This window comes from Anticarsia gemmatalis, chromosome 20 (assembly GCF_050436995.1).
Source record: "Anticarsia gemmatalis isolate Benzon Research Colony breed Stoneville strain chromosome 20, ilAntGemm2 primary, whole genome shotgun sequence".
NCBI lineage: Eukaryota > Metazoa > Arthropoda > Insecta > Lepidoptera > Erebidae > Anticarsia > Anticarsia gemmatalis.
Window position 1 is genome coordinate 2,278,050 of NC_134764.1, and position 24,650 is coordinate 2,302,699.

The 24,650-nt window shown below is 34.3% G+C and overlaps 1 protein-coding gene across 1 annotated transcript in view; it reads right to left on the minus strand.

Moving 5' to 3' along the window:
• Nucleotides 1-24,650, minus strand: part of LOC142981499 (uncharacterized protein CG3556) — a 115,596-nt gene that overhangs the window by 62,258 nt on the left and 28,688 nt on the right. The window contains exon 2 of the mRNA XM_076127464.1: nucleotides 12,225-12,254. The gene's annotated coding sequence lies outside the window, so the exon portion shown is untranslated. The remainder of the gene's footprint in view (nucleotides 1-12,224; nucleotides 12,255-24,650) is intronic.

Here is a 24,650-nt window from a genome sequence, read left to right on the forward strand (position 1 = left end):
CTTTTTTAGTAGAAACCCAGTTGAGTTTGCGGTCAATGTTATGACGAGAGACTTAGATTGGCTTAAAATAGAACAGAGACGAGACGATGAACTACGACCGATAATGGACAGCCTCACTGACAATAACCCAGTAGAGGACTACGTCTTGGAGGATAACGTCTTAAAGAAGAACGTCAATGATCCTGTCTTCGGTCAGCAGCTCAATACTGTTGTCCCCAAATCCTTTCAATGGAGCATTATAAACTCCTTTCACACTGCTCTCAAACACCCCGGCTGGGAAAAGACTCTGCAGAAGATCAAAGAAACATATTGGTTCAAGAAAATGAGCTCTACTGTTCGGAGATTTGTGGATAACTGCGTTATATGCCGGACATCCAAAGGAAGATCCGGAGCCATTCAAGCCCAATTACACCCTATACAAAAGCCGACAGCAGCCTTCCAAGTTATCCATATGGACATAACAGGGAAGCTGGGCACTCCAGATGATCAGCAGTACGTCATAGTCACCGTTGATGCTTTCTCGAAGTATGTTCTACTGTACTTCAGTACCAACAAAAACCCACACAGTACATTGGCTGCTCTAAAACGTACTGTGCATCTATTTGGCGCACCGGTCCAAATCATAGTCGATGGAGGAAGAGAGTTCCTTGGCGAGTTCAAAGAGTACTGTGACAACATCGGAATAAATATTCATACTATCGCTCCAGGAATCAGCCGAGCGAATGGCCAAGTTGAAAGAGTCGTCGCAACCCTCAAAAATGCATTAATTATGATAAAAAATTACGAATCAGAGCAGTGGCACACTGTACTCGAGGAACTTCAGCTGGCAATGAACTGTACAACCCATCGGGTCACCGGGGTTGCTCCACTGACACTCATTACACAACGCAAACACAGTGTACCTCCTGAGCTTCTCAACTTGGTGGATATTGACAACGAAACCATCGATATTGAAGCACTTACCCAACAGGTGCAACAGAAAATGATTCGTTCAAGTGAACAAGACAGGCAACGCTTCAACCTACATAAGGCCAAAATCCATCATTTCCAAAGAGGAGATTACGTATTGGTTAAGAATAATCCTCGCAACCAAACGTCACTCGACCTTAAATTCAGTGAACCGTACGAAGTCTGTAGAATACTAGAGAATGACCGATATTTGGTAAAGAAAGTTATTGGTAGAGGACGACCTCGCAAGGTTGCCCATGACCAGCTGCGCCGTGCTCCACAACCTGGTGATCAGTTAACCGTATCGGCGGGAAACGATTCACCTACTCACCAAGAACATGCTGCAAACCCAAACGAGCCCATCCCGTCGACCTCACGAGAAGAGCCGCAAGTACAGCAAAATCACGACCTACAAAACAACCCATCAGAATAAACAAGTAAGTATTGTAATTAGTAACTCAATTCAAATTTCAAAATTCCAAATTTCCAAATTAAACTTCGAGAACTCTACGAGACCCTTCGAGAACTCTACGAGAACCTCCGAGTATTCCACGAGAACCGCCGAGAACTCTACGAGAACCTTCGAGAACCTTTAAACCAAAGCTTCGAGAACGTTAACAATATTAATGTTTTTAAAAAAAAAAAAAAAAAAATCAAAGCAACGCCGGTTGCTTACAGATGCACTACTCAGAGATAATTATTTAAATTTTCAGGTCAACGAGAGCTTACAACAATCTACTAGAAACAACAAGGCTGGTGCAGAGCGCGCACCGCCTGTCAGTATGGCCGTATCGGCGCAACCACATTAGCTGTCCAGAGAAAGTAGAATAAGTTTGTTTAATAATTTGGTTGTCCAAAATATTAGTTTATAAATCATCAGTTGATTATTTTGAGTTTAATACGATGTAAAATTAACGTTATTATTGTAATTTCAATACTTAACCTAAAACTTATAAACACGTGCTCGTGCGCCGAGAACTATAAATACGGCCGCTCTGTAGGCAATCGGCTCAGTTGCACGCCGATCGCCGTACAGTACGGACCTCTCTGGGACGTCGTTACGCTGCCCGTTGAATAAACGAAGTTTATAAGTACAAGTGAAGTTTTTCTTAGAAGACCCAAAATGAGTGATCATCATGAGAACCACAATTGTGACGTCAGCAATGCTGACGTCACACTTTTTAAAAACACTACGGAGGTCCCTCCTCCGTCATATATATAAATCTCTGACTGATGGACTACGCAAAAAAACTACTGAGCGTATGAAGTTGAAATTATAGAAAATTCCCTCAGCGGGGGTAAAAAGGGAGGAGAACTTTTTTATAAAAGATCCACAATAAAAAAAGTGTTGTAGAAACGGTAAAACTAAAGTCTACGTCGAGGAAGCCGCGGGCAGCCGCTAGTTTTACAATACAGGTCTGCGAAATCTTATTTCCAGTAGCTTACTCCCCAAGCACATAGATTGAAGATGACCGCCATCTAATCTAACGGGATTAAGCTGGAGATCCGATTATAATCGAAGAGATTGCTACCGGATATCAGAATAGCCAATACTCTCTAATGGATTGACCAGTATTTGCAGTACTAAACAGCTAAACTATGTAACACTAGCTTTCTGAACGCGGCTTTGCCCGCGAGGAATTTCACCCCTTTTCGGGATGGAATCGCCGAAAATAATTTCTCAGTGCTCATCTACACTTCCTAGGAATCTTCATACTAAATTTCAACTTTCTACGCTCAAATTTCGGCTGTGTGTTGCCCATCAGTCAATCAGTCACATAGTAGGTAACGGAACAGTTTAATTAAATTGATGATTCATTACATTTTAGGGCTTATAGGGTTTTTAGGTCTCAGCTACGTAATATCACTTCTTTTAGGCATCATTCTGACCTTCGTCAAGGATTTTTAGGTCTACCTGTCTATTTCTCATCCTTGGTTACATTGCTTAACCCAGATGAAAGTTGATGATTTGGGAAATTGTTTAGAAATGCGGTAGCGTGTCCAGTGATAGTTCAGAAAAAGCTAGAAGTACTTTTTAGGGCTTATCTAAGCAACGTTTTTGCAAAGGATCTATCTATTTATAAACCTTGGATACATTGTTTAACGCGGAACTGTCGCGTATCAAAGTTGATTTGCGAAATCGATTCACCATTTCCCAAGTAATAATCTCTTTTATATGTAAAAATACGTTTTGAATCGGATTGGGATAAGTTCCGCAGATGGCGTGGTCATCAATCAGACGTGTCATCCATCATCGCTAGTTGCAATCCATGCTGTATTAACAAAAGATATGTCATGGAAATAACACTTTTGTATTATTTCGGGATGAGAGTGTAGGAAGTGGTATTTATATAGATGATGTAGGAATTTGGTGCAGATTTTTGGTCAGTATTAGTATTTTCTAGATTGATACAAATTACGAATTTACTGATACTATAAGCCTCTTCATTTTAGCATGAGTGGTGAAAGGTTGTGTGTGTATATAAAATAGTCATGCGTTATTATAAAATTATACTTAAATAAAGAAAAATCGTTTCAACAGGGTAAATCATGAAGTATGACCAAAACATTAAGTCAACTAGAATAGCGCATGGCGCGCCGTCACGTCTCCTTTTTTTTAGTGAACGTCATTTACGTACAAGAACTTATTTGATCTTTACATACATAAATATCAAAAGTTTGTAACGATCGTGCGAAGTGGTCTTTAGTCTCTGCTTACTTTTATGAGAAAAAGACGTCATTTTATGAATGTATATCAATAGTATTTCATCATACCTCTCTTTAACGAAGACCCTTATCAATGAACTACGAAGGCGAGTCCACCTCAAGTCCAATAACTTTGTCTAAACTAATACTAAACAGACGAGTACGGTATCTGTTGCGATACGGGCGGCCATTGTTGCTAATTATCCGGGCAATTCGCACTATTATCTGTTATTCACTTCGAAGTAAGTTTATCTGGCATTGTTATACTTTGGACAAAGCGATACTAGGATACCAGAGAACTTTAGGAGTTGATTGAGCATCATAGCAATATATTTATTATTTTAATTATGACAAGATTCTAATCCTCTGTTCATTTTATTCAGGGAATCTACCTTTTCAATTTTTTATCAACTTTTTTAGTTTATAAAATCTGAGACGAGATAGGTAGCATAATTAAAAAAATCGGCTTATATGTATACATCTCTTTACAAACTAGTAGGTAACATTCATAAAAAAAAGCTACAGACGCCAATTTGTTCATAAACAGTGAAAATAACCATACCAACAAAGATTCTATTGTAGATAGTTATTATATGTGTAAAAAAATAGCAATGTATTAAGTACTCATTATATTCAACCTCCTTACATATTAAAAAGAAAAAGAAGCCGCCATTTAAACTTACATGCACATTCGAAGTTTAAAGTCTTCACAAATTGCAACTCTACCCGTACTAAATGTCAGACTACAAAGAAACAACAGTTGTATGTAAAAATAAAACGCCTAACGTATGAGTATTCCTTGAGGTGTTACAACTTACAAGTTTCAGCTTAGCTTACAATTCATGAATGTCTCATGTCTCCGAGTCTCGCCTCGAATAAGTTTAAATGATGCGAAAGTGCAGTTTTGAAAACGCAAATGAAATAAACTTTGAAGTGTAGTGAGATAGTTCTACGAAAATATCTTAAGACTAGAAATGCAGTTTTAAAATCACAGTAGCCATTTTTTTGTTCTTAAAGTTATATTCGTTTCACGTAAATTGAACACAGCAAAGTAATAAAAGGTCAGTTGCGCGATTCTGTACAGCAAAAATTAGTAGTAGTATGCAAGGTATTTTTCATTAAATCCTTCATTTTTACCGGTCAGATTTGATTTCGTTTATTGGCAAAACAATAAAAGGTATTACCTGCGTTGTTACACGGTACACGGTAGGTATAGCACAAACTATTGAGCGTGTATCATCATAAATGTAAATTTCAATTCGGATCATGGCGGCACGTTGATTGGCAATAATCTGCTTGAATCGGCTCGCACGACGCACAATGCTGTTGTCTTGCTATTAATTAATACTGGCTGTATACACGTTTCCTTTGCTCGTTGTAAACTGTATCATTAAAAAAACAATGAAAACGGAACGCCATTTTAATTTTATGATTTTATTTTCGCAAAATATTGTATTTATATTCGGTTGGTATTTCTTACTTTAATTACGTATTTCGTGAATGATTTATTGGTAAAGTCTGAGATTTTTAAATATTTATTTTTAAACGAAGAATATTTTATCTTGCGTCGTATATTCACGAAACGTTACCCATCATAAAACTGTTTCGTTATAAAAAATATCAAAAAAACTAAAGATATTTTATCAATCTCTTTTAACAAACTTAATTTTGAGCACAACCGCTCTGGCGTCCTACATAATTAAATCTATCGATTCAAATACTCGGAGAAGCAAACAAACGAAATAGACACCCGCGGCTAAACCTCGCCTATCAAAAGTTTTAATAAGAGCTTTAATTAGCATTCTTCAGAAGTGAATGCTCTCCATTGAAAAGAGATAATAATGAGTTATTTGTCGAAGTGGTATTTTCTAAGCAATCTACGTCGACAGGCGTGCAATTTCCCAGGGCGGCTCGCGTCAGCTGTCATCGACAGATGTGGAGTGCCTAGTTATTCTGCCGTCTGTGACGTGTGGCCTTTTCCCTCTTTGTTTACTCCTATAGGTTTATGTCGCCCTGGTAGTTAGTAGTACTTATGTACTAGTGAACTTTGTCTTTATTAAATTAAAATCTGTTTTGTCTGTGTTTGTCTACCTAGTTTTAAAATAGCTTCACTAATAATATTAAACTTGCACCTATTTCGTTTATATTAGTTAGCGTATAAAATGCTCTTTGTTTCACAATGGCATCAAAATATTGTTAACAAATTGCAGCTTGCTAGCATATTGCAGCTTCAATTCAAACAGCAGTTCAATTGTCCAATATGCATATTTTCAAAATATTAAAACATTATTCGCAATTGTACACAGTAATGAATATTTAATTCTGTACGTCAATAGGTTTCCAATTTGTCGGCACATTAGTTAGCACCTTTATTTACTCGGCGAGGTGCTGGCTGGCCACAATGGTAATTTAATTAGTAATTCATTTGTACACACACGACAAATACTTGAATAGGCAAACCTATTTGATTGGTGGATATTATTATTGGAAATATAGGTTTCAAATGTATGTGATGAGTAAAAGTATGGGTTATTTCCATTTGGATGATTTTATATTTGGTGGTTCGTATTTATATTCTATTGAATCGTTCATCGATTGGTAAGCGTAACCGTCTATGGGTATTGTTTTAGTTGTAGTTGCACTCACCAACCGGTTAACGGTCTCTGGGCTAAGCAACTCTTGGTGCGGTCATTGCATAGATATGTAACCACACAGTGGTATTTGAACTGAATGTCTCCATGCTTCGGAGGGCACCATAACAGTCGATCACGGTTGTTGTCAATTAAGATAACAGTTTTTAAGCTATGTCAAAGGTCTTTCGAGCAGCTTGAACAATGAACAACTTTGACACTAGGTTGACCACTAGCCATGCGATAAAAAAAAGGTTAAAACACAATCTAGGAGATTTTCACTGTAAAGTTTTTACAGATTCTGGCTTTTTCCGTGCAAGTAATTGACACCGTGTATCAATACACCACAAGTCTCTCAATAATCGTCAATATACGATACTATTAATTACTGAACCACAATTACTATGCGACGTCCATTGCAATTTATCGGTGTACTGCATTGCACCAACACACGTCCATCGTAACGCGATTGTCAACGTTTACTTGTTAACTAATAAAATAGACTAGCATACTTTATACTGCTATATTTTTATTAGCAGTCTATTATGTTTATCGTATAATCACAATAATTAAAACTTTTGCTATAACCTAATTCACTTTCCAAAGTGCAAAGCCAGTTGAGCTTACCGGTCGTTAAACAATTCATAGGTTAAGCAGCCCTTGGCGCAGTCATGCCATCGATGGGTGACCTCAAAATGGTATTTGAACTGAGCATCTCCGTTTAAAGTCGGTCCCGGTCGTAGTCAATAAAGATAACAGTCGTTTAGCCATGTCTAAGGTCTTTCGGGCGGCTTAAACAACTTTGATACTAGGTTGACCACTAGCCATACGACAAAATAAAAAATCCCATTTCAGTCCTACTGCTGAGCAAGCTTATATATGTAAGAAAACTAGTCATTAATTTATTCATGAGTGTTGAAAAGTTAAATTTAATTGTTATTTTATATATTTTTTTCATAATTTATGAAAAACAGAATCAAGTTTTTAAATGAATTCAGTGGTAGTACTAGGAGCGGAGAAAAACGAAGGGATAGATAAACCGGAGTGCTTGTTAAGATATCAAGAGCGGGGCTTTTTCCCCTCTTATATTTTAAAGTGTTTATTTCGCGGCGACGCTAATGAATTGGTTCTTTTAAAACTTTGTACACCGCCCGTTCGGTTCCTTTGTTTCAGGAAACAAGAACATAATAACACGATTGGCATTTTTTTTAAAGAAATAAAACTATTTTTTGTCACAGTTAATTAGGTATGAATTTCCGAATTTCCGAAAAAACACTACATATAAATCATCCTTCCAGAGTTTTCTTTCACCTGAAAATCTTTTCAAATTCATTAAAACGGTTTCAAATACTATAATTTCATAACCATTAAATTGTAAAAGCGACGGAATATTTTGTGAAACTCATCACGCACTGTAATTTGTTGTATTCATAAAAGTTTAATTAAGTCACACTCAATTTTAAGGGGAACAAGTTTAAAATTTAAATAAATTCAGTAGTAAGTACTAGGAGGGCAGAGAAACGAAAGAATAGATTAACTCGACCGCTCGTTGGATATTAAGCGCGGGTACTTGGTAAACCGCTTGGTTGCTGCAAAAATTTATTCTGTGGCAATGCTAATGAGTTGTTTTTAAAGCTCTTTGGTATTGTGGCGCCCTGGTACTCGGTACCTGCTAATTTACACCAGAGTCGTTTTACAAGTGCGAGGTTATTATTAAAATAAGTTTCTTGACATTAATTTTATGATGATTTAATGAGGTTTTTATTGAGGTTTTATAAAGAAGTTGTAAACTATTTACGAGAGGAGTGAAAATTATAAATAAACTCTCTATATAGCTGTTAATAAAAATGCACACATTTATTTTATATTATTGGTATGTGCAATTTGCTAATGCCTGGTTTCTGAGTACATTTAGCGGTAGTTTATCTACCCAATAGCGAGCTGTTATGACACGAGCCGTATGAATATTATAAAAGCTAAAAAAGTATGTGAAGATCGGAGTAAGTGGCGTTTTGTAGTAGTCATTCCCTCAGCCATCAAGACCTTTATTTATATAGAATTAATACTACATTGCTCCTTTCAAACAACTCTAAATAATTTAAATTCAATGTGTTGAATCTTAAATATTCAGGGCGAGAGTATCACAATCTCGAATGAGTATTTCAGTCGGTTCTGGACTTCAAATAACTCAAGTCCCAGTAATTACTTTTGCAATTATACCACTTAGGACGAGTGTGCACTAGACGTGTTCATAAAATTAGTAGCTCACTGACCGTTTAAGAAGGATATGTAGAAAGTCAATATCGCTGTTCTGTCTGAGGTACAATGATTTGATGAGCCTTGTTTATCGGTTATATTCATAAAGTTCATACGGTTTTATCCCCATTTTAGCCTGTACAAGAATCGTTTTTTTATTAATTAGCCTATGTTTGATACCGATACTTCAACTGTCTTCAAACTAGATTTCATTGCAATGGACTGAGGTTTCCCTGCAAAAGCGTTACAGGAGGAATTTTGTATTTATTATAAAGAAGTTTGTAGGGATTTAGTGGCGTTCTTTAGGCTCTTTCTAGCCCCGTGTAAGGCCTAGGATATGCCCAGTACCTAAGGTTAGTAAAATATTATGTAAAAACCTTCAATCTAAAAGGTTTCTCCTATCAAAGGTAAGTAAACTTTAGTTCACGTAGTGAGTACGTGCCTTAACCGTTATGTACTAGACAACGAGATACGGACTTAAAGTTATTTTAGTTTCAAATTAGTCTAGACTCTACACGGTTTTATAGTTTTAATGTAAATAGATGCAGTCGATTGGTTTTTACTATATCCAGTTAGTTTTATATTTTATATATTGAGTAATTTTTAAATTAGCTTTACTATACTGGTTCCTTTGAATATTTTACATTTTTAGCGATATGAAAAGTTTTCTAAGCCCCGCTTTCTAAGATTAATTTAGAGGTAGTCTTTTCATCTTTTCAATAGCGTTTAAACTTATATAAAAAAAATTGCAAGCGGATTGATAAACTACCGCTAAATATACTCAAAAACCAAGTATAAGTGATTAATTTGCGCCTATGAATTTATCATAAATATTTATTTTATTAAGATTCTTAATAAGTCTGTAAATATCGTTGCAATAACCGTCCTACGCATTTTATTCCTATCTTTATATTATACATATTTTATAAACATTTTATCCCAAAATACTCCACTTTTATTCAAGCACCAATATTTCACATTTCCTAGTCATATTGGACGTTAAGACAGGAGAGGAATATGTAACGTTTTTTATCCACGTCGAATGCAATAAGAGCACTGTCAGGTATGACGATACGTAGCAGAACAATGAACGTTTGAATACATCGAATGGCAGCCGCCATTTTGAAGTCCGTTTTTTTGCTTTTAAATATGGAGTACTGCGATTGTGTGCGGCCAGGACACGTATGAACTCTTTTATATCTACTTGATTAGTAAAGGATTAAAAGAAAGTGTTTGAACATCTTAATTTATTTTTCAAATTCATATCAAATGTTCGTATTTTTATATTATAGTGGCATGTTATTGTCGTAATAAAAGCAACTTATAGCTTAATATAAGTAGCAATGTAGACAATACACGATACCATTAGTCGTTTTCAAGTAGTCGTTCAAATTCATCACAAAAGAATTAAATACGCTTCATAAATGCACCCTCCATCATCATTACAAAACCGAAATCATAAAATAACAGAGAACAAGACAAGAAAATCACCCTCTTGATAAAAATGTAACTTTAAAAATAAAACTTCGCCAGTAAAAAGTGAGTAACGTAATTTAAAATGTCGGAGGACCGTCGGCGGCATCCATAAACGTAAAATATTCTTCCTTGTGTACCACACATACATAAATCTTGTCAGCCATCTTGGAAAATGCATTTACACGTACGTAGGTAATTTCAACGCGTGGCTGGCAACATTTATCATCATTCTTGTGTTGGCAACACCATGGAAGATGTATCGGTAACGACCTCGTTATCCGGATTAGCTCGGCTTTTGTTTTATATGCTAATATTAATACAGTTTTATTCTGTTTATTACAAAGAAGTAGTTATTTCCTGACATTCTTTATGTATAAGTAACCGCCTCCTTGTCGCAGTCAGTAGTATATGCGACTGCCATGCAGAGGTCTCACGTTCGAATCCCGAGTCGCGTAAAGTGCTTATATTAGAAAAGACCAAAAATAATATAATTATAGTATTTTTCAATAGAAGCCAAAGTTTGATAATGGGCCCGGTATAAGACAATAAGGCTTGCCCCTTGTTACATAGGGTTAACCTCTAAATTACTAATATTGTAGATGTCGGAACGTGAGTGTATTTCATACACCTTTACCTACACCATAGGGTACAACAGGCGCGAAATTATGTATGTATGGAGGTTACTATGTATATGTATATGTATGTATATTTATGTAAATGTATGCATGTTACTTTAAATTCTCTACATAATTGACAATGTTATTATATCAATCAACTTACGTATTGTAAAGTTACAAAGTAAACAATAATTTAATAAATAACAAGCACTTAAGTTTATCTTTGTATAAGTTTATTACAGCACTTACAGAGATATTGCTTATAAATAATGAAATATTGTTTAACAGCATTGTTTGAAGGTGCCGTTAAGTAGATAACAGTTTATATCAACCATCGTTTTAATTGCTTTAGTTTTTAAGTAGTAAATGCTTATTTACTCTGCTAAATAATGTTGAAGGGACAATTCCTGATTTAGGCAGAGATAACATACTTTTTTTATTAATATTGACTGGCTCTATGGTTTAGGTAGCGTTTACGGCTAATGAACTAAAGGTCTCAGGTTCGACTTCAACGTCGGGAAAAGTGCTATTGGTCTAGGCTTATTAATAAATTATTTTTTATGGTATTTCGGAGATCGGTAAATTTTGTATATGGCAATAGGCTCATCCATTACAACATAAGACTAACATTGTAAACGGCGAATCGAATCGAAGATATATTTCATACATTTCTAGACCATTGCGTCCTTCACCTCTATAACCTTTGAGTTTAACAGACGCTACGTTATAAATAAATAATAATAAGTAAAGCTTAGTTTATTAACTTATTTCAGTAATTTTCACTACACATTTCAAAATGCTACTAGTTACAATATAACATGTTCCTATTACGTGATTACAGCGTACTAGCGCAGTACTCAAATTATGTACAAATCATATTTGTGGCCCAATTTCCACGGAAATAATCAGATTTTCTAGCTAACTCTGTAATGAACTAGATATCTGCTTAGTACAATATTTGGCTTAGGTTTAGAGCTGATTAATACATTTTAAAGTAATCTATATGTTAGCATAATATTCAATTTCATTTGTATCAAATAAAATGCCCGGACCTAATTCCATAGTGTCTAAATCGATATGCTATATTTATTATGCAAGTCTAAAACGAGCGAAATTTTAATACTATGTTTATGTCCTTTTGATACTTTTAAAGTCTATATTTATAAGACTTTTGATATCATGGCTTTTCCCACTTAGGTTTCTGCAAAATATTTCGAAAAACCTTATATCGAACACTTAGAAAAAAGTATTCACTTCCTATGCTAAAGTCTAAAACTAAATTAGAAACCTAAGTTCTTAGTTTTGACTAAAAGTGGAACTCACCAAAAATTGTAGCAAAACAACCCAACATTAAAATTGATTCACCGCTATTTTCACTCCACTCAAAATTTACGATATTACAACAAAAATTTAATTTCACCTTAAAGGCGTCCTCATAATATATTCTTTGCGTAATTACACTTGCGAAATTAATAACTGGGGTATTTTGTAGCCGCGGTCTTTTGTGGCCAAACTTTGTGGCCGGTAGTATAAGATAAAGTATAATAAGGGAGGTATATGCGACCCTCCCAGGTGAGAGGGAATTACTTACCGAAGGCTGCCTCCTTGACGGGTTAATATTCTGCAAAAAAAAGAAAATACAGTTTCAAATGTGTCTCATATTTGCTTGTTTATGATCGGTTTTATTTCTCCAAATGGAATTGTTCTTTTTGTATTCGCGGGTACCTACAAGGTCAAATTTAATGTGGAATAAAGGTTCGGATTATTTTAGTATTATGTTTCAGGCGTATTACACGCTTATTTATTTTGAGTAAGTAATTAGTCCGTGTAATTAAGATAATAATATGTATAACGTTATATACGTTTATATAAAAATATCACTCATGTTAGCTAAATTTTAACAAGGTAGATAGATAATGAACGAAACTCAAACAAGTTTATATGCAGGAAAAAAAAAATGCGCGATTGTTTACTACATTATTCTGCTGTTGTTATATGAAAATGTAAAAATCAACCTCCAGTGTAGTAAACTTAGTTCAAGCTACTGGAAGCAAAGTCTACTCGATTGCGTGTGTACCCCGCCTTACATTTATAGGACTCATGTAGGAAGTAGGTTTATTACCTTTTACAAAACAAAGTACTAAACTCGGAAAAGCTGTTAAGAATTTCTAAGCGGAATGAGAGAGTATTTTAAGCAGTTAACTTGTGGTTACATGCTACATTCTTAGATATCAGTACCAAAAAGTACTAGGAGAACATATCAACATAACAATTAATCCGACACTCAGCCACGGATTAAACGCGACACGAGCCTTAAATCCCCGAGCGGCGTTCGTGAATGAACCCTCAAATTGTACAATACATTCACCCAGCCAGTATTAATACAATTTCAACACGTTTTCAATTTTCTACCTCAATGTAAAATGCTGCAAGCTCCGCGGCTGTTATGATGTCCTGGTACTTACATATTTTGTGCACGGGATAGGCGACCGTATGCGGTAAATAATTAAAGAGAAATTAATGAGTGAGTAAATTGATACTTATGCTGTATAATGACAATTAATAAAATAAACTTTCGGATGTTTAATTTTGTAATTATTACTTTGGGCACTGTGTTTTCGTAGATAGATAGATAGATTACGTATATTTAAAAAAGTCAGCAGGCGGGCATTTATCACTTGTATGTAATACATATATGTATGGACGTGATTGAGTAAGTGGAATCTCTGGTCTCTGCCTACCCCTATGGGAACAGGGCGTAGTTTTGTGTATTATATTATGTAAAAAAATTGAAGTGTACTTTTCCACTGAATACACAATTCTCAAAACTTTTTCGATAACAGAGCCACCAAACTGTATATATTTGAAATAGATTCTCATTTCTCACTACACTATCACGTAACAAAACAATAAATAAAGTAAAAGATACTCAATAAATTGTTCCGAAAGTACCAACTATAATCACCTGCCAAACTTTCTGCTATAAAGAGTCCAACAAATCGCCTTTAAGTGCGAAAAAGAAGTATATAGTTCCCTTGTAATGAGTTGGATCGTTCTAGAACTTCGCTCGCTGTAGAAATATGAATTATATCTGAACATGTTCGAAGAGAACTTGAAACACACGTGTTACTCTCGTTAGTACTGTGACATACTGGTACTTAGATTGACAAGTAATTTGTTTGATGTTTGTGAAGTTGGTTGGTTTTGGTAAGTAGATTTTGATTTGGATGGGAATTATTTGTGTTACATGTTAACCAAAGTAGGTTAATGTATGTTGGAGCATAATAATAATCTCGAAATCAAAAGATAATTTTTGGCCCTTAAATTATTATCAATCAAATCTGTAATGTAAATTACGAAGCATTTAAGGAAGTGCTACGCTCTTCGTAGACGTTGCTACGAAGCGTAGCACTGCGTAGCGATATTTAATTAGAAATTATTTAGTCGCTAATTTGGTCTGAGTCGGTATATTAGTAATTCTTCAATATTGTTACTTAACACAAATTTTAAGAAGAAATAATAATCACTTAGTTCTGGGAGATTTAGCGTGACTAGTGTTTTTTTTTAATTTTTATGGGTAGAGAAAAGTACTTAGCCTGTGCTAGCTGCTAAAACAACAACAAAAAACTGTCATTCATTCATATTCAGTCACGTTTCCAGTTGGCCGAACAATCAGTCAGTATGTGCGACGTGTGCTCAATTAATGACGTCACAAGCCCGCGCCGCAATAAATATTGATAACGCAGTTCCGTTCGGACAACAGCCGGTCGTGGTGTTTTAATGATGTCACACTGCAGACGTGTTATGATGCCCTGGTATCTCGGATGAAATAGCACGCTTTTGATTGGGTAATTTATTCTGTGATGTAGTTAATAAGAGAAGAAAATGTGCATTAATAAATTTGATAAATTAGCGCTTTAAATATTAAGACTTGTCGTATAATAAAGTATTCTTATTCTATTTTACAAGGTTTCGTGGGTTTCATCGAAGGAAATCGATCTTTGGTTCAAACAATAGATTTACAGAACTCTCATAAATACGTCCAAGCTTAAATTAAAGTTATGTTCGGAGATAGCTAAGTCTTATTTTGTTTTGCATTTGCAGAAACAAGCTATAAATCCAACACTGCGTTTGTTTATAATTATTTTTTGTTGTACATTATAAATATTTTTCACATAACTCCAGTAACGTCGAAACGTATCATCAAATCCTGCGTCAGCCTCTAAACTGCCAGCCATATTTTATAACACGGCAAAATTAAAACGTGTCAAAATGATCCACGTGACAATACAAGGCGGGGTTATTAAAAATGCATAGTTTTTTCCCGCCATTGTCTGGCTGACAACGCACGGAATGACGTGGACGTTTGTTTCATAAAGCGAATGTTTATGGCCAGTGTTTTAAATGTCCAATGACTTTTATGGTGGCTTTGAATGATAAATGTTTTTGAAAATGGATTGTTTTATGGAATGCGAAATGTGCTGGTGAAATGTGTGATTAGCTAATTAGCTTTTGTTTTTCAAAAGATGACAGAATGTATAAAACTTTAGGACATTAGAAATTTTAAATGTGTAGGGGATAGACAGTAGTGCGATTCTCTACAGTCGGTACTGTCGAGTATCGAAAGTTTGACATTTTAAATGTTTTGCCAAAATAGTTTCTACGACGCCCGTTAGAGGCGCTGATCAGATTTTCATACAAAATTTTTCGATGACTAGTCGGCTTTCAGTAGTCGATAGTGGTAGAGAATCAAGCTACCAATTTGACGGTTTTTATTTTGTTACCGTCCAACAACTTAGCAGAGATCCTTGTATTGTGAAAATCTGGATTTTGAGTATGAGTGACTGGCAGCTGATGTTAGCATATTAGATACAGCTTTTTACTTAGTAAATATATAGAATTATCAATTATAATCTAGCTAAATCGATCATGCCAAGGCATAAATGTCAAAAGTTCATATTTTACTCAGAATTTTCTCGTATACATGTTAGAGGGTTTTCAACAGGATTGTGTTCTAAGTCGTTCACAAGGACCACATCTAAGGCCCGCCAAGGGTCGGATTAATCCCTAAATCCTTCAGAAAAGGGAAAGATTACGACACCCTATCGATTGTAATACTTTTACCGAAAACCTTAGTGATTTCTATCTATCTTAAATCACGCGTGAGATACTGTGATTTTACTAGGGTTTTGGCAGTAAATCGGTACCGATAAAATTTTTTCAATATTCAACAAATTCGATTAAAAATAGTTATATATTATGCTTGCTCGAAGACTCATAATTCGTCATTATTATAAATGTAAAGATGTTTTGTTTATTTAAGTATTTTAGTTTATATAACTATAGAAACGGAATATTTTCATCTGAAAGTTTTTAAAACAAACTGATTTATAAATATGCAGCTTAAAATCTAAGCGCCGTATACATAAGATTGTAGCTACGGCATTCAACATGGTAACAAAAAATAGTGACAAGACACTTTTGGCTTATACTTATCTTATTTGGAAATGCAAACATGAGAAATGCATATATTTTATGCAAAACTTTATTTAAAATAGAATGAAATAAAATTTTAAACCTCCATGCATACCAACTGTAGTATTTTTACTTTTTCATATTTCGCGAGGTTGGTAGCACTTAGTGTTTTATGCTTTTAACACATTTGCCGGCGGAATGAGGTCGGCCATTGTCGTGACCGGGTGGCTTGTAGTGCACCTAACTGTATAATAACTATGTATTTAATATTATATATCGCGTTAATATATGGATAAGATAAGACTGCTGAAATAATTTTCAAAGCTCCACTAAAACTTGAATTTCTGTAGAAATAATCTGATATACGTAAAGTCCGACAACTTAGTAGAGCCTTTGCATGCACGGTTAATCTAGATTATAATTATTATTATTTCCTATATAAATCAACTTTATCCAATAGACCACTTTCAGCTGCATAAGCCTGCGAGTCATTGATGTTCTAAATTCACAATTTTGAACCTCCGCCAGCCGTGAAACTGGCATAGAAGGTTCTCTACCAACTAATAGGACTGTTAAAGTTTCGTATTATTTTTAGAATAAAAGTAAGTATATTCATGATTAATTTAACGCGTTTATGCACTTAAACTTAATGTCATACTCCATACTAATATTTCGAATGTCTGACTGTTTGTAACGCGTTGTCATGGCTAAACTCCTGAACTGATTTAGATAAAGTTTCCCTTAAATATAATCAAGCCACAGGATCTAATATGAGTAATATGCTATTCAAAAGCCTTAATTTCTTTTGTCATTTTACCTTAATTAATCGCTATTCTATAATAGTGAATTTTCCTTAATTTTGAACTTCAACATAATAAAAACTTGTAACAAACTCTGTCCAAATTCATTTACATTGACAATATAGCCGAAGCTTGTCTTTAATGGATTGCAGTTCATCACCGTTACTCCCCAAAGCGGCCATCTTGTGGCTCGTAAACCGACCTATAAAATTACCTAGTCGATGCAAGGAAACGGTTTAAAACCACAAAGTAAATCGACTATGGCAACATTGACGCTTTCGGTACCCATAGATACTATCTTTTTTATTTTTAGGAGGGAAGTTCTAAATGGTAAAGTATGTAATTTATTACTAATGACTTTAAAATGGCTTAAAATATTTTTTGATTAGCATAATCCCACTTCCTATAGCGTGTAAAAAATATTGAGTTAAAATTGGCCTTCCGATTTTTTTAAACTACACCGTTGAATTTTATGGACTTTAAATTTGTAGTAAAGGATTTATAGCAATTAAATAAACTGTAGAAAATTACGAACTCTTTTCTTCCAAATTTAATCAAATAAATGGCTGTTATATTTTTTTTACACGATTAAAATATAAGTACTATAGCTACAAAAACAATTTCATTCTATATCCCTAGAAAAGCGCTATGTCAGCTATACAAGTAGACACGTATATTCGTTTCATTGGTACCTATTTAGAAGTTGCCGACCCTTTGAGACGAACGTTGATTAGTCTGAAACTTAGTAAATAAGTCAGATCCAGATCAGAACATTTGCAATACCTACCTAGGTACAGGTATTCCTGACTCCAACTTGATTACGAGTTCAGTACAACTACACACCTAATAAGTTCTGCTACCCTGGTACATTTGGTACTTTTTAGAATATTTCACTAGCCAATAAACATATTTTTTTCTATTTCTTCGAGTTTTAAGTAAAATATTAATTTTAAGAACAGTAAAAAACAGATTCCAGAGAAATTGTGGTTAGGCCATTTATACAAACATCATTTAAAAAATAGACCTTTTATTTAGCTTTTGTTAAAATAAAAGATTTGAGAAAATTACTTTTAGTAATCTACCTTTTCAACGGTATAAGGCTCTATTTACATAACATGTAAAGTTAATCGTGGTTTTGGTGTTAACCAAGGACCGTATTATTTAGGTAAAATTCCCTACTATTTTCGCAACAGGTACACGAAAACGCTTGTTTCACGAACTAAAAGTTTTAAATAAGCTTATTCGTATCAGTGCGATTATTCCCTTAAAGGTAGGGTACGTTACTCCTAATCCCCTTAAAGGTTTAGCTATGTACGTGACCCATTTTGTATGTTAGACAAAAACAAATATCCGTTGTTTGTTTGAAAGAAAATAGTCTCGGAATAGTGTACGTGTTTGATTGCTAGTGTAAAAGTTTTGACGTTTTGTGGACCTTGGATCTGAACTGATTGTTTGATTATATGCTTGCCTGGTATGTATACCAAGGTTACGTTTGGAGTCAGTAGTAGAAGATGTTTGTTATATATGTATAATAAACTATATATAAGATTAAATGAGACTATTCCATAGAATTGTATGGATACGTTAAAAAATTTAAAAACCTTTTTTTGTGACATATTTAACAAGCGACCTATTTGATAATTGTCTTTACGACATGTTAAATAAAAGTTTAATCAAGCAAAATATCAATATAACGGGTCGTTTTGAAATTGGACGAATTTCACAATAGACATGTAGATATGTATAATCTCGTGAATTTTCAATTAAATTGTTATAAATCATTTTGTAGACATCTGTTAAAGTGAACATTCGCGTCCCCTATATAGTATGCTTTAGGACATACTCCTAAAGCTTCTACATCTACGATTTTACATATTGTCATTTAAAATAAAACATTGTGTAATCAAAAATAAGGTACAATTTTAAGTGTAGCGTGTTAGAGTGAGTAGTATTATCAAGCTTCCTAGACAGTCGATTTCCTTTGTGCGGGTGAGGATCTGAGATAGTATATCGAAATCTAGCCTTTATCATTCACATTTAAATGCTAATAGTAGATAACAGCCTTTAAATGCCTTTCCAAATCACTATTCGTATTATGTAACTACCTGTTTTTCTGGTTTTGGTGTTTTTGGTGCTGTTGCTGTATGTTTTTCAAAGTGAGCATTGTTGTAGAATACTTTTGTATAATCTTTTAATATCATAAGGAGCTTATTTTTATTTAAAGAAATACTTTTCTTTTAATTGAGACTTTACTTGACTTAGATTTAAAGCCTTGTGAAACGCAACAAATACTCAAAACACATAATTTTCTTAAACATACTACATTCTGAATCTACTTTTTTTTCACCTTCCTTTCTTTCAAAATCATATAAAATGTTTATAACCAAAAGCAATTGCCAATTGCCATTCACATTTATTTCCAACTAACAATTTATTTGGGTAAAACCTCTAAAGGTTTATGTAAACATATAAACAGACCCTAAGTACTAGTTAATAAACATGACTCATAAAGGGACCGGAGTACTAGGCGCACATAACATTTGAAGAGTTCTAATAAAACACCACGCAGGTATGAAAGCGTGTGTAAACAAGCGATATTCTCTAGAGACGTAGTACGTAGTACTGAGCGCCAGTACTATGTGCAACCGACAGACGGAGTAGCGATTTATCTATTAGTGAATCAGAGATACGGGACGCTGGCACAATGCCAACGACTTATGCATTCATGGGGTGACTAAACAGGTAGCGTTGGATGAAAAAATTGTAAAATTTTGTGTGAGTCTTGTATTGAAAATTTTAAATATTCTTTTGTTATTTTTGTTGAAAGGTTTATTTGAATAATAGTTTTGAGTTAATCAGTAAGATAAAATAAATTTGAACTATGACTAAATTTAGTGAGAGTCGTTCTTTTCCAAACTAATTCTCATAACGGATGTAGCTAAACTCGTATATTTAGTTAAGAAAATATTTATCAAAGACAAATTATTATAAAAAATAAGTTGTACATTGTGCGAAACTATTCATAATAAGCGTTCTAAAAATATAAGAACCACAAGCTATTTGAAAATGCTTTTACAGAAATTGCGCTTTTAAATCGACAGCAGACGAATTAAAAACAAATTACAAACGATTCGAAAAAAAGAATACTGAGATAAAATCACCTTAAAAATATTTCATTCAGCCAGCTACACTCTCAAAGCTGTTCCATTTTTAAATAATTTAAAACTGTCACTGTCTCACCGGGAGCGATCTAAAGCATACAAAATAGGGGCAAAGTTAGGTAAAAGACTTTGGGGACGGTTCGTGCGTCTTCGACAGTTCTCGGCAAAATTCGCATCTCGAGGGGAGCTTTATTGCCGAAATCAGGTATCGTATTCTAAATTTCTAATTTAAAATGAGACGGTTTACATTACGGTTTTAGAAAATTTATTCAAGTGGGGATAGAGACGTTTTAAAAAACCGTAGACCGCTCTAATTTTTATCCCTAAGGATTGTGGATGCTTGATCTAAGATGTTTCGTAAAATAGCCGATCCTTTCTAATCCAGTTAGGATACCTAGATACTAACCTCAAAGTAGTACGAAATAAGGCTAAAAAGTATATATTCAAACATTACGTATTCTAACAGCATTTTGGATTCTTTCAGTATACAGTTTTAAAATACAGATTCGCAAAATGAACTGGTTTTACGAACATTTATTATAAATATAAAAAATGTTATCTCACTTTTCAATTTGGTTCTGTGTGTAAATAAATAGCCTAAACAAAAACAAAATGCACATTAATGAATGTTAAACGAAAATAGAACGAATCAAGTTTGAAATAATGAATTACTTTTTAAAACAATTTTTTTATTAATCCGCAATTTTTTAACCCTACCGTGGCATAATCATATTTCATTGTAGCCTACTTTATACTTGCTATAATTATTATAATTACGGAGGCATAAGCCCGGCGGCATAAAACGACTATAATCATTACCTGCATAGGTCATCGGGGTATTCACCCACTGCGGCAGAATCGATACTACTGCCCTCTATACAAAGGTATAAAGTTTAATGCAAATGAGACCTTTTTCGAGTCCCGTGCCACAAAGTTAAAGGCTTGTGACAACAGATTCATATTCAATTTCCCACGGACCGCGATAAAAGAAATTAGGTAAACTAATTTCAGAACGAAAGTTTAAAGTTGAGAAATTATGATGGGGTTGGGTTTTGTGTTTTTGGAGATTGTACGAGTGGTTTTTGTTTTGCTGTTTTCGGTAAATATTATTATACAACTTTCACCCTGCAATTTTTGGAAATGTTTTGTTTTAAACTGGAACATGTAATGCCAAAAAAGATGCGGCGCAAAAGTGAACTTTGCTCGAATATTGCTTCTTATTCTAATTATAAATGTCTGTATTTTAAACAACTTGTACTATTAACTTTTATATTTATCTGCCTTTGACTAAGTGCACTATATTTTTAATTATTACCAGACGAGTGTATAATGTATATCTATGTTGCAAGCATCGCAGTCTTGCCTTTATTGCGTAGATCAAAAGACTGAAAGTAAAATTTCAATAATGCAGAATTCATCCCTTCGTTTATATCAATTCGTTAGGGGTTGAAATTGGATCGTGTTTAATTAACTAAAGGGCTAAAAGTCGATCGTCCCGATACGATAAAGTTGCACAAATTATGCAAATTAATACATTTCCCTGTTACAATGTAGAGGGGTCCATGATAAATTAAAATATTGATTCATTGAGTCTATGAAAACTGAATTATACCATAAAAGTCATTTTCGGTGTTCTTGAATTCACACTACTTAGGATTTATATTATTATATTGACACCAGAATCTATGGTTTATTGCAAATGCAATGAAAATTTGAGCTAACGATTCATTATTATTTCGCGTCATTTGAATCAAAAGCTATCGATTAAAATCCATAGACTTGTAAAAGCATTAAAAAGCTTTTGATGTTTGAGAGTCCATCTTAACTTAGAACATTCGAAATCTTATAATGTCTCTACCCAAACCATTTCTCCAACTAACGTACAAATAAACCAGAAATCCAGTAAAAGGATATAAACAACGTATTTTATCTGCTAACGGTAGCAATGCGTTTCTGAACGTAAGTAGACACGTTCGTCTATGCCTCGAGAGGTTTAAACAATAGATTGTTCGCAATAAGCATTCGAACTTCAACAAAACGACGAAGTTAGCCGAACTTGGCCGAACATACCCGAACACGCCCGAAGTACAATTCAATTGTATTCAATATCTTTTAAACACACTCACATACTTTATACGAAAGTTATTAAATTTCAAGTTTTGTTGTGATTCGAGATTTAAACTTGTAACAGAACACGTACAAGTTCGGCTTTTGTTTACAATGGACATGTTTTTAAATTCGATGTTATTGAAAATATGTTGCCCTCCTTTCAAAATAAAAGATTCACAATTTGTTTTGTACAGTGGCTGCAGCTGTGGCTTATAAGAACTGTCTTGGCTGATCAAGTATTTTAAGCCAACATAATATGTCCTACCTGAAATTCTGTAGTCAAAAAGCAGTAGAGTCTTGCAATATCTTCACTATAGATCACAATGTTGTAACCCTTAACCTAAGGGCACTCGAAATAAAAAAGGCTTACCGTTAAGGTAACAAATTTTTTGTCGCGTATCTATGTTTCACATTCAAGCTAAGCATGTAAAATTACGTACCTATATGTAAAATGAACATGTAAGTAGCAAAACATATTCCGGAGTTATGCAGAAACTTAAAACCACCAGCTATTTTTATCTCGTGAAGCAAAAAAATTAAAAAGTTTAAGCGAGTGTTCGTGTCTGTTATCATTTTCCGCGGGAACATCTAAACGTTCTGAATTCAAATGAACCGTTTTGTCTCTGGTTACAACTGCTTTTTTAATTATAGAACTTCAAAGATTAAAAAACACGATTAGGGTTGTCAGGCACAAGAATAATATTATTATAAAACTTTTATAATTATTCTTACTAATAGTGCCCTAGAGGTTTCTGCAAATTGCATTTCATAGTTCCTAGAATAGCAGCGAAGTTAGCAAATAATAATTCATAAAGTTATTAAGTTAATTCAGTGGCGAATAAGTTAAGTTGCATAATATCCTTGGGACCGAATGAATGGTATCGCGTATAATTTTACAAAGCCATTGCAGCCGTAACTAAGATTCCCTGTAGGCGACAAACTGTCGATGCAAGTTGTGAGAGCAAGCGGGCAGGTTTATAACCGTTAAAATTAAAAGAATGATATTTTCTTCCATTTAGTGGTTTGCGCTGAAAGACTATATAATTAGAGAATATACGTTTATTATACATCTATCTACGTCTTACGTAATTATGAAAAACCTATGATGTATTTACTTTGATGTTAGTGGTTATCTTGTTCGTCGGTATTGAAATGTTAACCTTTAAAAACCCGCTCTGCTTCAATTTAATCTACAAAATTTTCGTCTCTTACCTTCTCTGTATAGAAAAGAATATAAATTTCTTTAAATAAATACAACAAAACAACCACTAAATACATCAAAATACAATGACAAGACATCGGTGGCATAAAAAAACTGTTTTAAACTCGGCGTCTCCGCTATAATCTTATAAATTAATCCAAACTCAAATGCACAGTGGACAATGGCGTAGTCCCGAGCGAGATAAACAGCTAATCCGCGGAAGCAGCGCTAAACCGCTTACCGCTTGCGAGGACTAAACGCTCGCTGCATAGCTCTACGATGCCTTCATTATTAGCTTGTATTCAAGCGGAAAAGCGCTTTTTTGTTGTTTTATTTCTTGAGCTTAAGCAAGCCCGTTTGTTGAGCGTGAAAACCCTGGATTTTTATTTAAGGTGAAGTGTTTATCGGATGTTTGATTAGTTTTCTATCGGATAAGGAAAGAGAGAAATAAATAAAAAAACGATCGAAATAAGTTCCTTCACTTTAAATAAAGCCCCTGCCATGTCTGTTCGTTTGCGATAAAATTAAAAAATGCTATGCATTTTCATACAAGTTTCACATAGAGTGATTTATGAGGAAGGTTTTGGTGTATAATTTATTGAGGTTTACGCAATGAACGCAAGGACCGCTAGTTCCTAATATTTGCATTTTGGCATAGGACACATAAATGCATAAACGCAATAAACGATTTTTTCTTATAAGTAATTATTTCTATAAATTTGTATGTCACAAAGAAAAAAATAACTTTCATTTGAGTACCAAAATCCTCAATTCTTATAAACGTTTTGGCAGGACTTGTTACATTACGACAAGTGGGACTATCATTGTTTGAACTTAACAATATTATCTGCGGCGGCAATCATTTAAAACTTGGCAACGCACCAGACTCTCTTATTAGGACAACAGAACCTACTAGGAGATGCATTCATAAATATTATGATTGCAAGACTAAGCTTGGTTATCGAGGCAACCTATCCTGGCACAGGAAAGAGTTAAATAATTTGAGATTTCGATGAAGTCAGTGAGTGGGTTTTGTGTCTATAAATGTCTAGATTTACAATATTTCTTATTGAAAATGACAAAAAATTATGATGATCTTATTGGTGATCATTGTTATGTATCTAGCTTATACACCAATACTGCATCTGTGCCTACCAGGAGCCCATACATTACAAGGAGATTCACGCTCAAACGCTCCGATCACTTTGCAACTACACCGCGCACGGCTAAGCCCGGCCTCTGGACAACTGTGTGTACTATCAGATAAACGG